The following is a 16,582-nucleotide window of genomic DNA, read 5'->3' as shown; positions in this document are numbered from 1 at the left end:
CCACACCCACCCTCCTAAACACTCACGCCTCCTTCCCTCCTCCTCCTTCCTCCTCACTCTCCCTCCCTCCCTCCTTCCTCCCTCCTTCCTCCTCCTCTCTCCCTCCTCCCTCCTCCTCTCTCCTCCTCCTCATCTCCTCCTCCTCCTCCTTCCCCCTCCCTCCTTCCTCCCTCTTCCCTCCCTCCTTCCCCTCCCTCCTTTCCTCCCTCCTTCCCCCTCCCTCCTTTCCTCCCTTCTTCCCCTCCCTCCTTCCCCCTCCCTCCTTCCTCCTCCTTCCCTCCCTCCCTCCTCCCTCCCTCCTTCCCCCTCCCTCTTTCCTCCCTCCTTCCTCCCTCCTTCTCTCCACTCCTCCTTTTCTTTAAGTGCTCCACGTTGTCCCTCAGTTGCAGGCACAGCAGGGAACAGGAGGCAGGACCCACCCTGGGCCGCTGGTGTCCTAGTGGAGCTTCGGGTCTGCCCAGCTGCCTCTGCTGCCCTGTGCCCGCTGCTGCCCTTGCTCTGCGCCACCTCAGACCTTTCCCAGCCCCCTGAGTACTGAGGAAGACACGCCACCACCCTGGCCCTCTGTTCCTTCAGCTGAAATGTTAGGGCTGAGATAATTGTCCTCTAAGGACCTTTTCAACTCTTAATTTCAATGATTTGTGACCTACTCTCTATGATGCAGGAAAACTGTGGTAGGACCATGGGTGCCTCTTGTTTTTCCTACAGGAATTTGTTTTGCGATCTTGCCTTGACAGTTCCAAGCACTCTGCTCTTGTGCCCAGAAAGAATCGAGGCACTCTTTAATCATTAGAGCTGGTTGCAAACTAATGTGAATAAGGTAAAGTTAAAAATTTGGTTTCTTGGGAAAGTTTGCTGGTTCCTCATGAAGTTAAGCAGAATCACTACTGTACAACCCGACAAGAGCACTCCAAGGTGTGTGTGCAAGACATAGGCAAGAGGAGTTGGGCAGACCCTGCCATCCACAGGAGCACCCTTCACAGTAGCCTACAGTAGGAGCAAGCCACATGCCCATCAGCAATTGGATAAACAAAAGGTGGTATATCCGCAGAATGAAATAGTATGCACCCATAAACAGGAGTGAAGTGTTGATACATACCACAAGATGGGTGGAGCTCAGAATCCTGAGGATAAATGAAGGAAGCCAAGCTCACGAGGTCAGCCACATTCTTCATCCAGAAGAGACAGCCCAGGGAGACAGGAGGATGGGGGACTCCAGGGATTGAAGGGAGGGGAGCTGGCGTGGGGTTTCTTGGGGGTGATGAAAGTGTCTTGGAGCTTGCTGGAGACGCTAGTGGCACACAGTAGGAGCTCCAGGCCCTCCGTGCCCTGCACCTCACAGAGTTGCTTTGTTAAGTGAACCTCCCCTCCGGGCCAAGCGGGCCTCCTCAGTGCCACTAGCCACACGGAGAGCTCCCGTGCAGGACGTCTCCACCCGGGCGCAGCTCTGCTGGGCACTGATGTAGGCAGCGTGCGCTCCCTGGCACCGAGAGATTGCACAGGGGGATGGACAGCGAGGTGGACCCCGTTCCCTAAGGTCCCTGCACCAGGCCCCTGCATCCTCCCCACGGCAGAGCCCGGAGCCCTGAGGCGCTCACTGCAGGCCGATGCCCACCAGAGGGCACTCTTGCCCCTGAAAGCAGGAGGCTGCGGGGCAGAGCCTGGCCTCCTCCAGGGCTGCAGCGGTGGGGGAGAGACACCACCTGGCAGATTCCAGGGGACCCTAACCCTCACCCCGGCACTGCAGGTGGGGCAGGTCTCTGCCCACTGTGAAGGCGGCCGGCCTGTACACAGCTGGAGCTGAGCAGCCCAGCGGTTCGTGCCAGCGAAGACAGAATGCGCCATTTTCACAGGGCATGGATGCCTGGGCACACATGCCCCACAGGTGGAGCCGAGCGCGTGTGCCTGCAGACACAGACACACAGACGGGCACGCCCACCGCCCAGGGTCTCCGGCCAGGGTGTCCAGGGCCTTCCTGCCTTGCTGGCACTTTCCCAGAGCTGCTGCTGAGGCTGGGGTTGTCCACCCCAAGTGCCCACAGTGGACACAGGCAGGGAGCCTTCCCAAACAGCTTCTGTGCAAGAGCAGGAAAGACCCGCAAGGACCCCTGTCTCCCGGGCCTCAGGCCAGTGTGACCTCAGACACATCTCAATTGACTTTTTCATGGATCTCCTTAAAGTGCTGCTGCGAACAGAGACATGGCCAGTCCTAGCTGGGTTTGGACATGGCTGCTGTCCTGGGAGTCAGATGACAAAGCCCGTCTGGCGGCCTTCAGCTGCAGCACCATGTTGCCCCAACTCGACTGCTGCAGCTGCCCCAGCCCCTGGGCAGCTAGGACTCCCCCTGCCTGCTTGAATTGGAGCTGTGTGGGTGGCCAAGGCAGACTCACAGCGTGGAGGTCCGGGAGGGCTGAGCTGCCAGGGCAGGGGCTGGGCAGGAAGCAGCTGCCCTGGGAGGGGTGGCCGGCTGGGCCAGGGACATGCAAGGAGGTATTCTCCCGTCCTCTGCCCCACCCTACTGCCCATCTCCCACCCGTGTCTGAGATTGACTGGCTAAGTGCAGAGCATTCTTTCTTAATTCTCAGCCCCCTGGACAACGTAGGCAGAGCCAGGCCTCAGCCTTGGGTCAGTGACTGCTGAGGGGTTACAGAGAGAAAAGTACTCCAACTTGGCCAATTGTTTAGAAAGGAGAGATCTTAAAATTGTCCTTTTATCTAGTGCCTTGTAATTTTTGTAGTTTTGGCAGGTGTAAAAATTTCCTATCTACCTATTTTGCTGATCTTTAAGTCCCTAAAACACAAGATCAAAATGCCTCAGAGTGCCAGAGGCCCATGACCCTGTCCCTTTGCCCAGGTGACGTTTAGTCAACCCTGTTGCATGAGATCAGCCACACGCAGGCCGTCGGGCAGGGTGTGCTGGAAACGCACCGATTACATAGCGGATGTCTCCTTGAACACTTGAAAGTGTGCGAGAGCGAGCAGTCTGAGAAGCCTCGAGGGAAAAAGTGTGTTCTGTGGCCACATTAACCTTAAAACGCTGCGTCTTCGGTGTTTTGCGTGCCATTCTCAGCCCACATCCGGGCAGTACAGGATCTCAGGGTCAGCAGAAGCTGTCAGGGCTGCGTCCCCGTCCCTGGAGGGCTCTGTCCTCAGGCCCATCCCCAGCCCTGGGCTTCAAGACTTCCTTCAGAACAGTGAGAGCCCAGGAAGGCAGGGGGTCTCCGAGTTCAGGTGCCGCTCAGGACTCCTGGCCAGTGATGGCCGTGGTGGGCGGGAGTCTGGAAGGCTGGCCCTGGCCTGGAGGCAGCTCAGACAACATGAAGTCATCAAGGTGCAGAGCGCCGGGGACTGGGTCTATCACTGACACGTCCCTGGATCGCACCCTTTGGGGCATGCCCCTTCCTGGACCCACTTCCTGCCTCCCTGGCTGGTTTCCGCCGGGAGTTCCCTCTGCCTGAAGTCCTCACCACGGGGTCTGCTCAGGTGCCTGACCCACCACTCGACAGAGAACCCCCTTGCTAACTGGTGGTCCATTCAACACACTGTCGCCGAACTCCCGAGACAGGGCCGCACACCCCCGAGGACTCGCCCCGGGGGGCTGACGCTGGCTGGCCAGGTCCACCAAGCAGGAGGGCGGGTTTCCTCTCCACGTCACCCCGTCAGACCTCTGCACAACAAGATGCCAAGGAGCTCACTTTAGGCGAGGCTGGCATCCAGAATCAGACTCGCACATGCCAGCCTCCCTCCCGGTCCCCTCTGGGCAGAGCCACGGCTGCACTCCCTCGTACCTCTGTTATGATCGTGCGGCACGGGTAGCCCTGAGCCTTGCTCGAGCAGGTGCAGGGGCAGATGCCCTGGACGGGGGTTGTGTCCTGCCCTCTCATCCATGCTTGTGAAGCGAGGGTGATTAAGACGTGACCCTGTGAGCCTGGGCAGGCCGACCGCCAGCTCTGCGCGATGAGTAGTGTGTTGGCCACCTGGCCGTTCTGGGAAGATTTGCAAGAGAGGGTTGGGCAATAATCTCTCCAAAGAAGCTCAGAGTCCATTCCCAGAGGTGGAATAATCCATCTCCAAACATCCCTCCGAAGCAGAAAGCATTTTAGAGGCTCACAGTGGGATTCTTAAAGACAAGTCTGCCCGGTATCGGTGCAGGTAACTTGACCGCCCGGTCTGATGCTTGGACCTCTGACCCGCAGGGGTTCTGAGGATGGGCCGAGTGGTGGGAAGCTCTGCAGGTGGACACTGGGTCGGGAGACGGGCTTCCTGCCCGCACCGCTCATCTGCCCATCTTCCGGGTAGACATAGCTCAAGAGAAGCCTAATGGGAGGGGCTGTCAGTAAGCCAGGCCCTCTCAGCAACTAGGTGTGGTCAGGAAGAAGAGGGAGGCCTCAGAAGAGGGAGGCCTGCTGCCTGCCACCAACGTGGACACGAGGCCCTCATGGGCTGCGCTCCTGCCCACAGCCAAGCGTTTGAGCCTTTGAACTTCATCGGGGAAGGTGGGGGGAGGATCAGAAGCAGTGATGGACACCGTGGGCCAGGTGGTACCTGAGTGCTGGTCTGCACTCTGGTCATGTTCTCAAGGATCTGAAGCCCTGCACTAGGCTCGTGGAGGGCAGCACCCGGCCTTTGGAGCTGGCAGCCAGTTGCAGGACAGGTTTAGCAAAGCAGAAGCCTAATGTCCAGCTGAGGGAGTGTGGGGCCACGTGCAAGCTCTCAACGAGCTCCAAGTAGCACAGATGTGTGTGATGGAGTCAAAGGCAGGAGGCACATCAGGGAGGGTTACAGGTCCAGGGCAGGGTGGAGGCCAGGAAAGGCCACAGGCCTAAGGGAGGCTCTGTGACGTGGGGACCGTCACCAAGCATCTGGACCCCAGCACCCAGAACCACTGTCCCCACCTCCAGCTGCAGAGGTCAGAGGCAAGACCCTGTGGGAAGGGGAGTTTGACCCACAGGCGGGAGGCCCTGTGCAGGCAGTGAGTGTGCGACTCTGTGGTTCTGCCACTTTGGGGAAGCTCTCTCCCTGGGTCTGCTGTGGAGTCAGGTGCACGGGACACCTGCCTGTCTACTCCAGGGAGACGCCTCGAGCCGACCTCGCCGTGTGCTCCCTGCACACGGCAGATCTCCCGGTTCCCCAGCAGCAAGGCAGGGCAAGAAGCACACCATGGGAACGGACAGAGCTTGCCTAGCACGTCCAGGCTCTGGGTTCAAGTCTCAGCACCGCCTACAATAAATAAACATTGACAACTAAAAGGAAAAAATACCAAAAAAAGTGTTTGTATCTAATAACAGAAAAAAAGAAAATTAAAAAAAAAAAAAAAAGAATCACCACTGCCATGACAGTACATGCCTCTCTCCTCTCGTGACTTTTTAATCTGATATCATTTCACTCGTGAGTGACGATTCCCTCCTCCACATGTTTTCCAGGAGCCACGGCCGGAATCCCCGTGTCCACTTTGCAAGGCCGACCTCGGGGGCTGGGACCGTGGTCCCCCTCCTTCCCCCCAGCAGCTGCAGTCTCTGTTTCCTCCTCACGGTTGTCGGGACCCTTGTGGGAAGATGATGTGAAACCCTCTCCCCGTGAACAGACGTCCCTGCTTCAGCCTGCGGTGCCGACTCTCGACTGACCCACGGTCCCATTGGTCACCGTGGAATCCCCTGGTCCACCGCCTGTCCGCCTCTTCTGCTTGGACGGCTAGCTGGGCTGGCGCGCTCCTCGCCCACTCACCGTCATTCCTGCCTCCGTGGGCCTCCGTCCTCTCGGTCAGCCGTGGGCCCGGGAGCCCCTGTGGGCACTCCTGGCCATCCTCGGATCCGGCCCCACCCTCCTTCCTGTTCCTTGCTTTCTAGTGCGACGGGCAGGTCCCTTCACTTTGTGCCTTCGCTGCCCTGCTTCCCCCGGAGCCTCTGGTGCAGAGAGGTCAGTAGCAACCCAGCTCTGGGCCACCGTGTGCTCCTGCTGCTGGACAGGGCGCTTCCCAGCCCCCTGAGCAGGCACCTACCAACTCGGGTTCAACATACCCACGGTGCACGTGCAGAGAAGCCCGCGCAGCTCCTCACGCTGAGCACGATGTCAACATGGTGGAACCCGAGTCCTTGTGGATCGGCCACTCAGTCCCACGCTGCCCCTGCACACCCGCCCCGCGTCTCTGGCAGGGAGACCTGTTTCCACCACTGCATTCTTCCCGACCTGCCTGGTCGGAGAACACGCTCACCGGCATACCACCATCATCAGACCTGCTCTGAAAGGAAGAGAAACAGGCCGACTAGTTTTGTATTTGCTCACGGTTCTTTTTATTTTAGGTGGAGGAGACATGAAGAAAGCGCCATGTTCGAGATCCCTTGCATGGATTCCGTTTCCTCCTTCCCTGGGGTTATGTTTTTCATGTGAAATGGAAATAGATCCCATTGTTTCTGTTCGTATTTCATTTCACGCTCTCCCCATCCTGACTAATTTGACTTTTTTGAGTAGTAAAAAATTAACGTTTCCAAAAATTAAAATTGTGCAGGAAGATATTTTTGAAGCAGCGTCACCCAGCTCAGTCCTCCTAAGCCCCCATCCAGGGCTCCGATAAATAAGCAGAGCCACCAGGTTCTGGTGCGTCCTTCCTGTTTCTTCCGACAGACAAGGAGAGGCCCGTATTCTCTCTGCACCGGGGAGCATCGGGATTCCTCCTGGCTTGAGGCAAAGGTGCATTCTGTGCACATCGCAGTCCATGTCCATGGGATCTGGTTGCACTTTCGACTGACTCGGAGGAGCCTGCAGGGTCAGCTGGGGACGCTGAGCGAGCTCTCCGAGCGGAGTGGGTATTACAAGTTCGCTGCAGCCTGAACCCTCATCCATCAGCTGGCTGCTAATCCTCCTTGACAGACGTCTCAGAAGAAGCCTGGAGTGCTAACTAGTTCCAGAGCTTTACCAGTGTGAGAGCCAAGGATTTTATTTTGGAGACTGGAAGTTAAGTGATTTACTCCTACATCTGACTGGCCATGAGCAGTCACCAAAAGAGTGGCTGGACTCAGTTTCCAAAATACCCTCTTCCCAAAGGAAAACCCTAATGCTTAGCTTTCTTCACTTCCAAATCCCTCCCGCTAAGTCTGTACTTAGGAGAACCGAGCCCCAAGCCCCGAGCCCTGCTTAGGAAACATTCGATATACCACCCCAGCAGGGCGACAATAGCAGGTCTGTCTGCCCACCTGTCAGAGGGCCTCTCAGCCCACAGGGGAAGAAAAGGACGGGGCTCCACCTGAGTGCACCTGCACTGGCCTGAGCAGAGTCAAGAACGCAAACAATTCAAAGTTTCTCCAGCGAGAAGGTCAGCTGCGCAGGCCGGGAGGACAGCTGGGAAGGATGGCTGGGGTAGGCGGTGGGGAGGACCATCCACGTTTCCTTTTGGTGCTTCTCTTTCTCTGCACTGCTTTCTTGGCAGAGGGCATGGTCAGCGCTGGACAGCAGCCAGAGAGCCTCAGATGCCAAGCAGGGCTCCAGCAAGGAGCATCCAGGAGCAACCTGAGGGAGCCCTGTGCCCTGGGCAGGGAGGAGCAGGCCCCCTCCAGCCCTGCTCACAAGCGCTCTCTCCTGATCCCCTTCCCTCTGCCCACTCAGCTGAGGAGCGTGGAGAGATACTCACCCTAAGGCCAAGGAAAGTAAATCACCCCATTTCCCTGATTTAAACCCCTGCAGTTCAACAAGGCAGAGAGCTGGGAATACTGTGCTGACAGATGGTGACACAGTGTCTCCCTGCTGTGACTCTTATAGAATTCAGGGTTTGGAAGGGCCTTCGAGGTCACCAAAGTGCTCGGTCCCTCTGGCGATCCCTCTGCAGCACCTTGACAGGAGGTCATTCAGCCTCTGTCTGAACATTTCCAGGGACAAGGAGCTCTACAGCGCTGAATGGCAGGCTCCTACCCATCCTTCAAGACCCCGATCAAATGTCACCTGCTCTGTAAAGCTCTCCCGGCACACCCAGGCAGATCGGTTACTGCACCAGGCGGGGTCTCTCCCCCCCCCCCCCGGCACAGCCTGTCCTGGAACCTGTCTGCCCCTCCTGTGGTCCTGTGGCTCCAGGCAGAGCCGCACGTCCTCCATGCTCATATCCTCCACTGTGATCGACAACAGGACGAGACAGTGCCCAGCGAGGACGGTTGAGCATAGTGGGCACATCCCCTGAGGCAGCCCGGACCGGCCAGCCAGCCACAGCCACCAGGACACCCACTCTCAGGCTGTTCTCTAGATGCAATTCCTTATTCTGCCCTTGGGCAAGAGGACAAGAGAACATTGGAACTGAACTTTCCAGTCTTTGCGGACACTCTGCTCAGCGATTTTACACAACGTCCACCTACCCTTCATTGATGGACCCTCCGAGAGCTGCCAGCCGCGGGGCCTCCGTGCCCCTGTGAGCTGACCCCCTGCCCTGCTGCGCTTCCTCAGCCAGCGTGGCTGGACCTCAGGTTTCCACTAACCCTGTCCTGGATGGTTCGTTTTGAAGAACCCGTGTCTTGTCCCACCCTCTGTGCTCAGAGGGCAGGGTCTGCTGGATGGGCATGAGATGTCTGCTGCCTGAGAGAGGCAAGTCCAGGGGCGAGGGAAAATGGACCACTCCTCAGGGCTGGAAAGTGGGCCAACGCGTCCTTCCTCCAAACCAGCCACCAGGGAAGGTCCTGTTCATCATCCAGCTGCTGAAGCACTGACCCCAGAGCCGAGGTGGCCACCCCGGGAATGCTGAGGTCAGCAGTGGGCAGCTCTCAGGGGCAGGCTTGTGAGGGGTAACAGCTAAACTTGACGTCTAGCACTGCTTGGACCAGTAGTGACCACAGCCTCGGTCATCTCCAGGCCACAGCCCTCAGCCCAGCTCTGCCAGGATGTGCGCCTACCCACGTCTGTGCTCACCAGCTTTCCTCTGGGAGCCCTGGAGGCAGGGCTGTGGGTTAGGGGCAGTGACCAGAATCACAGAGGCAAATGTGCTGCAGGTTCACATGCCCAACTGCCTCTTGAGCATCCGTGTGGACACTCGATAGGTACCACAAGTGCAGTGTGCCTGGGCTGCCCCTCTGCTGCTGTCCTGTCCCACCTGGGTCCCCGCAGTGGGCAGGCCACCCTCATGAGCAGGGCTCCCCTCTGTTCAGTCTTCTCTGGAGCACAAAAGTCGCTGCCCCAGGCAGGCAGCCCTGGACCCTGGCACGCTGGCTCCCAGGATCGGGCATTCTGACCCTCATGGGGAAGAGAGTCCAGACCCCCAGGACAGAGTGTGTTGAGGGAACGGTGTGCATATAGCGAAGGCAGGTGACAGCGGGGATGACAGCCGCACAGCGTTGGGGAGGCCGGCTTTGGCCACGGCTCCGAAGCCATTTCTGTTTTCTTTTTGGCCTTTTGATGTTGCTTTTAAAAAACCACCAATATTGTGCATGTATTACTTTTGTAGTTGGGGGAAAAAAAGGAATGCCTTCATTTTTTTCTTTTTATGGAAAGAAACCTTTCGGTTTCCTCACAGGGCACGCATCCCAGCCTTTAATCATATCCACAGCCATGTCTCAATTTTTTTTAAGTCTTTAAAGTAGTTTCCAATAAAGAGTGATTTTTGAATTAGGGGAGAAAGCAAGCATATCCGCTCGTGGGCAGCGGCAAGGAGGTAAGGGGCAGGGCTGGTAATGCCCCCTGCAGGCCGTCTCACCTGGTTGGGGTCAGTGGGCACCAGGGCCGACCAGCCCGGGGGCGGGAGGAAAGATGAAACTTCACTTCCACAAGGTCAGGGACAGAGCTACGTGGGGGAAACATGACCCTTGCAAAGATGAGATGAGCGGAGAGGGCTGCGAAAAACAGCGAGCCTCCCACCCAAACACCACGCGGTTCCGTTTCCCGCGATCACCCCAACAGCCCTTCCCTCTCCAGGCCCTGGACTTGGCTCCAGTGCTCCAGCCCAGCTGGCCGCCCTCTGGTCTGGACGTCACCTCCAGCTGCCCACTGTCTCCATGCTGACCCCGCCCTGTGGGAAAGGTCTGAAGACGAGGTGGAGAGTCGGTGAACTGAAGAGACATCAAGGCCAGCGCAGGATGGTCAGGAGGAAGGTGCTGGGCCGACTCCAGGAGACTCAGCCAACTATCGAACTCTTGCACCTGAAGCAACCACCCAGCCCCTTGGTCTCACCTGCCCCCACTGGACAGCGAGGATGACGGAGCAGCTGTGCCTGCACCACCAGGAGCTGGGTCACATGGGTCCATGGACCCTCCGACGCAGAGCAGGGGAGTGCTCAGTGCTGGGGAGCGCTGAGTCAAGAAGGCTTGGAGAGCGGGGAGTGCTGTCCCTGGTGGGCAGTCAGGGAGGGCCACCCTGCCCCCAGGCCACCCTCGGGTAAAGCATTCCGAGAAGCAGGAAGAAGAAGCACACCCTGAGTTTGTGAACTCACTACCATGCACATTTCCAAAGAGACCAGGGCTCCCAAACCTGCTCCCCGGCCAGCCCTGCTGTGGAAGGCCAAGCATGGAGACCCAGGGAGCAGGACATCTCCCCCCATTCTCGTGCCCTCAGCACCAGCTGGCCCAGAGTTGCCTGTCTGTGGGAGGCCCCCCAGCCCAGCCCACATGGGCCCTCTGCTCCAGCGAGCGTCTCATGCACAGAGCCCTGGAACCTCTCCACCGTGGTCCTTCCTGCTGCGTGGAGGGCAGCCACGCTCCACCCACAGGAGCTCAGAAAAGATGGCTGCCCCTCCTCAGGGGCCACAGTCTCTGGCTGCCAGGTCACCAGAAGCATGTCTCCCTGAGTGGCACTTAGAGGGCAGGGTCTGGGTGCACTGGAGGAAAGGAGCCCTCCCGGGCCTGCCGCATGCTGCCTAGAACCCCCGTGGCACTCTGCTGAGTTAAAACAGGGAGTTCCACTTCTAAAAATGCAGGTGTGGCACGAGTTGACGCTACCCTGGAATGTCACCTGCTTTTAACCCTTGACGTGGGCCCAATCACAGCTCCCCAAAATATATCTCAACGTCCTGACCCCAAAGCAGTGGAGGTGACCAGGCCTGGTAGGTGAGGAAAGAAGAAGGCACAGGCCGAGGGGAGGCCATGTGGGGTGGAGGCAGAGATGGGCAGCGCAGCCCGGCCAGGAGCCCAGGGCCACCAGGAGCGGGCAGCACTAGAAGGGGAGGCCTCTCAGCCCCCAGCATCACCTCAGCTTAGGACTCCTGCCACCCGGACCAGGGGGACACTGCATCTCTGTCATGTGAAGCCACTGAGCTTGTGGTGACCTGTTCCAGCGGCCTGGGGAGGCCGAGGCAGCACCGGAGCACCAGGCGTTCCTTTGGCTTCCCTGACCCTCAACCCCCGGCCTGCACACCTGCCCGTGGCCAGGGAAGGGAGGGGCAGCAGGGAGCCGTGGAGGGCAGAGACATGTTCAAGGCCACTCCAGAGCACAGTGAGGACGATGGGCACCTGGGTGCATGTGGCCAGGAGGGAGGGAGCAGGCGGCCAAAAAGGTGACAGCAGCCAACCCCATGCCCACACCCTGGCCTTGTGTTCATGCCGCTGTGTTTCCAGCCCAAGGCTCCGAGAATCAAGTCACCCCCAGAAAAGCCTGCTGTCCCCAGAGGAGCGGCTGCTCCACCTCAGGCTCCAGAAGAGCCCCGGGCTGGGCGTGGAGGCTGATGGACATTTCTCAGGCTTCATCTCTCTCAAGCGCAGCTTCAAGAACCATCTGACTTGCTCCCAGGCAAATTCATAGCTGGGGCTGCAGAAGAAGCGGCAGTCCCCGGTCTGGCTGCAAGACCTTCCGCTGTGATTTGTCACACAGCCAACGCTCCAGGGACAGGAGCAGCCTGCACGGCGGGGGAGGCAGTGGCTGGAAGACCTTCCAAGTGCCTTACTTGGCGGCCGGATGGTGCAATCAGGGGATCCTTGGGAAGCACCCCGAGGCTCCAGGGGAGAAGAACGTTCCCTTTGGGTTTTCCAGAACACCCCTTTCATGCCTGTTTCCACTCGGTCACTGCCTCCCCCGCCCCAGCCCGCGCTGCATCCTGCCTGCCCAGGTAACCGGAGCCCTGCACCTACACAAAGCACCACTGTGCCCCAGTGATGTTATCAGGCGGGCCTGGCCTCTCCACGCGGTAAGACAGCGGCTGAGCCAGGGTGGCCAGACCCGGGGCTGAAACAGGACCCCCAGGCTGCTGGCTGAGGACAGAGTGGCCTTTGTGAGGGACAAATCACACTCAGTCTCACTCCTTATTAACGCTGCCGTCATCAGAGCACTTACTTTCCTGACTCCAGCTCCGAGGGCCTGTGGAGGCTTCCCTGGGACACGGTCAGCCCTAGAGTTGACACTGGATGGGGACTCTGTGGCTCTCCTGAGCTCCAGTGCTCAACGCATGAGGAGGCTCGAATCGCAGGGCTTGACGGGGGTGTGACGCAGGCCAGAAGGGACTTGGTCATTGAGAGGGAAGCAGCTCTGTCAGTAGGGACACTGCAGAACTCGGAACCGCAGAGCCCAGATAATTATCTACACCTGCCACAACTCACTGTGCAGCTTTGGGCAAGTCTCTCGACCTGTCTGAGCCTCAATGTTCTCACCTGTAAAACGCAGATAATACAGTCTGCTCAGTAGAGTTGACATGGTGATTACAGACAGTCAATTAAAAAAAAATAATCAAAACCCCGACACACACAAACACCCAAAGAGCAGTAGCTTTAACACACCTGTTAATAGCCCCCTATACCTGAGCTATTAAAGTAGGTCTCCACAGCCCTAGCACACAGGCGGAGATGCATCTTAAGGTCTTGACACACCATGGTGTGGAATTTGGCACAAATCAAGAGAAAGTAAAAAAATCAACCAACGTGAGTTTGGAAAGGCAGTTTACTTCCACGGCCTCTCAGTTCCGGGAAGCCAGGCCTGCGGTTGAGTGCAGGGCCAGGCCTGGGAGGTGACTCTGTGGGGTGTCTCCAGCCTGCTGCTGGGGCCTGGGGGACCTGCAGAAGCCGTCTTGCCCAGAGGCTGGAGAGGAAGAGGCCGGGACGGCAGGGTGCTGGGAGCTCAGCCAGGAAGCGGGCACACCAGGTCTTGCTTCTCTGCCAGATGCCTGGCATGTGGCCCCCCTCTTGGAACCGCAGTCCTTCTCAGTGAGATGACAGTAGGGAAGTCCCCACGGCACCAGTCCTGGTGAAAATGCAGGGGCGGCCCATGAAGCAGAGTGCAGCAGCTGAGTGCAAGGCTCGGTGAGCACTGGGGTTCAGGAGGGCAGGCCAGTGACGGAGACAGCCGGGCCCAGCACGTCCAGGCATCCTCAGGTCACGCTGGGGCGGTGGGGCAGCGTTCCCTGCAAGACCTTCTGCTCGTGTGGGATCCTCACAGGGCCCCTCCAGCCTGTGGTGACCCTGTTGGGTCTCAGAGTGGGTGGCAGAGATATGAAGCAACACTGACAAATAATTATTGAGCGTATGTCGTGTGTCTATTGATCCTCTCCATCACTTTAATCAATTATCTCCTGTGGTGAACCTCAGGGACCAATCAGGCACTTAAAAAAAAAAAATCTTTATTTTGTTTATTTATTTTTATGTGGCGCTGAGGATCGAACCCAGTGAGTGCCTCACATGTGCCAGGCAAGTGCTCTTCCGCGGAGCCACCACCCCAGCCCCCAGTTAGGCACTTTTTGTCCCCACTTTAGAATGAGGAGAGTGTGGGACACCAAGCCTGGGCAGTGCTCTGCAGAGCCGGGCATGAGGGCAAGGGCCAGACTCAACGCCAGGATCAGCTGGAGCCAACCCCTGCACTTCCCCCGTCACGGGAAGCACCACAGAAACGCGCTCTCATCCCGTGGGCGCCAGATTAGGTGCTAGAGAGCCCAGAAACCTGAACGCAGGGCCCTCAGCACCTACTGAATCAGAGCCCGGGGCTGGGCTCCAGCTGTGCCTGCTGCCGGTCACAGCAGGGGCACGTGGCAGGAGGGACGGTCACCTCCTGGGCTGGAGCCTCCACACCATCTCGCAGGTGCATTCTGAAGAGAATGGTCCCCTTGCCTGGGCTGGGTCGGTTGTGCTTTGCCACCAGGAGGCCACCTGGTAGGAATGGGGACGGGGGCTCTGGAGGAGGCTGTGGGGCACCCTCCCAGCCGGCTGCTCTCCTGTTCAAACCCATCCTTCCCGGGAGAAGCAAGGCACGAGGGGTCCCCAGGACTGTTTCGGCTGCTCCTTTGCAGTCTGCGGGGGCTCTGACGTGACTGGTCACCGTCCTGGGCGGGGATGCTCTATCCACCTTATCACACGCTGGGTGTGGTTATATCTAATTTTTCACATCTTTCATGAGTTCTGTCATTGTTTCCTTTGTTCTGAAGTATTCTTCACAGTGGAAGAGCCCCGATGGGTTTGACATTTTTCTCCACTGCTGATCATTTGGGGTGTTTCTAGTTTGGGGCATTCTGGGTGGTATTGATGCCAACGGCTGGCCACCAGGCAATTCCTGTCCCTCCCGCCGTCCCTGTTCCACCCTCCCTGCCTGGCTTGCTCCCACCACCACCCACGTCCACAGGCTGACTCTAGACACGGGCAAAGGTCTGTGAAAGCCCAGCTCCACCTTGAAGAAGCTCATTTTCTGAGGAGTGCGGCTGTTTCCAAGCCCTCAGCTTACGGCCTGGCGAGTGGTGGAGACACTGGGTGAAATGCGGGGACTGGCGGGGCCACGCTCCACACTCGGGCTGTGGCAGGCAACTTCAGGGGACAGAGTCCTTGGCTCCCCAGCACTGGCCATGGCCAGGACGGAGCGCAAGTGTGGGATGGGCCTGCTTTCACTGCAGACCAGCCTCTGGGCCGCCTTGCCCTGTGTCAGGGCTGAGTCCCCCTCGGCAGACAGGCCCGGAAGAGCCCCCAGTCCGCCCCTCCTGTGGCGCAGTCCTGTGGCTGTGCTGGGCCCGAGGCGGCCTGCACCCTTCAGGCTGTGCAGGATCCACTCCTGGTTCTGTGACAGTTTTCATGGTCAGGTCCCTGGTACCTCACTGCTCAGGACCTTGAAGGAGAATGTGAATGCCTCCAGGGCACTCCTCAGCCGGGCCTTCCCGAGCCAGGACCAGACCAGGGTGGCGTTCGCTGGGCAGAGGGACCCAGGTGCTCCTCGCCACACCCCTGGTGACCGGCAAGGGACCCCGCAAACGCCCGCACTCACCCTGACTCGTGAGGCCCTTGCTCGTCCCTCCCCCACTCGACGACGCCCACCCTCCATTCTTCCCCCAGGGACTCCTCTCTAGTGCAGCTGGCCCTGGCTTCTCCCAGATGTCCTCTGGAAGACTCGCTGCCCCCTCCCCACTGGCTTAGCCATCTTCTGGTGGTCCTGCGGACTCCACGCAGCTGGCCAAGTGCCCAGCACACTGCCCTGTCCCTCCGCGGCATCCTGCCCTCTCTCTGCTCGGCACGTGCATGACTACTGCCTGCTGGTCCTGAGGACCTCGGTACTCGCTGTTGTAGACGACAAAGTTCAGTCACCGTTGGTAAAGAACACGCTAGTGGGAGTGCAGAAGGAGCCGCGTCTCCAACCCCAGGAGCGATCCAGAAGAGGTGGCTCAGGATGGGAATCCTCTGGGGATGATCCCTGGGCAGTGGGCCAGCTCAAGAGCAGGACAAACCTGCTCCTATCAGAGGACAGAGGTTGAAAGGCTCTCTCCCTGGGGCACTCTCCTGGGAACATGGACCCCATCTGCTGAAAACATTGACCCCAGACCCTGCAGGGCTCCAGACGTGGTCCACTGAATGAAGGAAACTTGCACAGGTCAGGGACACGTTCCTGACAGCACTGTACAGGTGATCAGCACACAAAGGCGCTGCAGGTGGCTGGAGAGGTGTCCTGTTCTCAGGTGGGCTGGCCCTGTGGCTGCTCAACAGGGCTCTGCCCCTGTGGGAGGGAGGAAATGGGTCACTAGTCAGAGGACAGTGGCCTGAGGTCAGTGTGTTTCCACCTCAGAATATATCTCCCAGGTGCAGGACGTAGCTTGCAGGCCAGCCTGTCCTGGAGGAGTGTCCAAGCTGTGCCTGGGTGGCAGCTAGCTCCCAGGCCCTGGGTCTTGTGCCTTTCACTACAGCGCCAAGGGGAGGCCCCTGGGCCCATCCTGACTGTGCCCTGTGTCCTGAAAGTGGACAGTATGAAGTCCCGCGGCTCACCCCTTCTCCTGCGGGACAGAGAGGTCTGGCAGGCTGTGCCTGGATCCCGTCAGCCATCTGTACTTCACATGTGCTGATGAGATTCGCTCTCAACCTTTGAATAGCCCCGAGTCAGGGGAGCGGGGAGATGCGAAGAGAACTTCAGGTCCCAAATCAAAGTCACTCCTTCTGGTCTAAGTGTCCCGCCCCCCGCTGGGCCATCTGCACAGCCACCCACAGGCCTATGACCCTGTCCAGCACGAAGCTCTTTTACTTTTTCTTTCTCCACCTTTCCTGCTCGTCTGTCTCCATGCTTTCTCTGTTCTCAGGCAGTGTCTGGCTTCTTCTCCTGCTCGGCTGGCCCTGAGCCTGCTCACGGGCTTCTTCAACACTCAGTGGTGTGGCAGCCAATGAGCAGACAAAGGCTGACTGCAGAAAGACCCGGCGTCCAACCTCCCTGTGTCCAGTGGCTGCGTGGACCTGGGAGGTC

Source organism: Marmota marmota, unplaced genomic scaffold, assembly GCF_001458135.2.
Source record: "Marmota marmota marmota unplaced genomic scaffold, marMar, whole genome shotgun sequence".
Classification (NCBI taxonomy): Eukaryota; Metazoa; Chordata; class Mammalia; order Rodentia; family Sciuridae; genus Marmota; species Marmota marmota.
The sequence above is the reverse complement of the archived record's forward strand: the minus strand, read 5'-3'. Positions refer to the sequence as shown.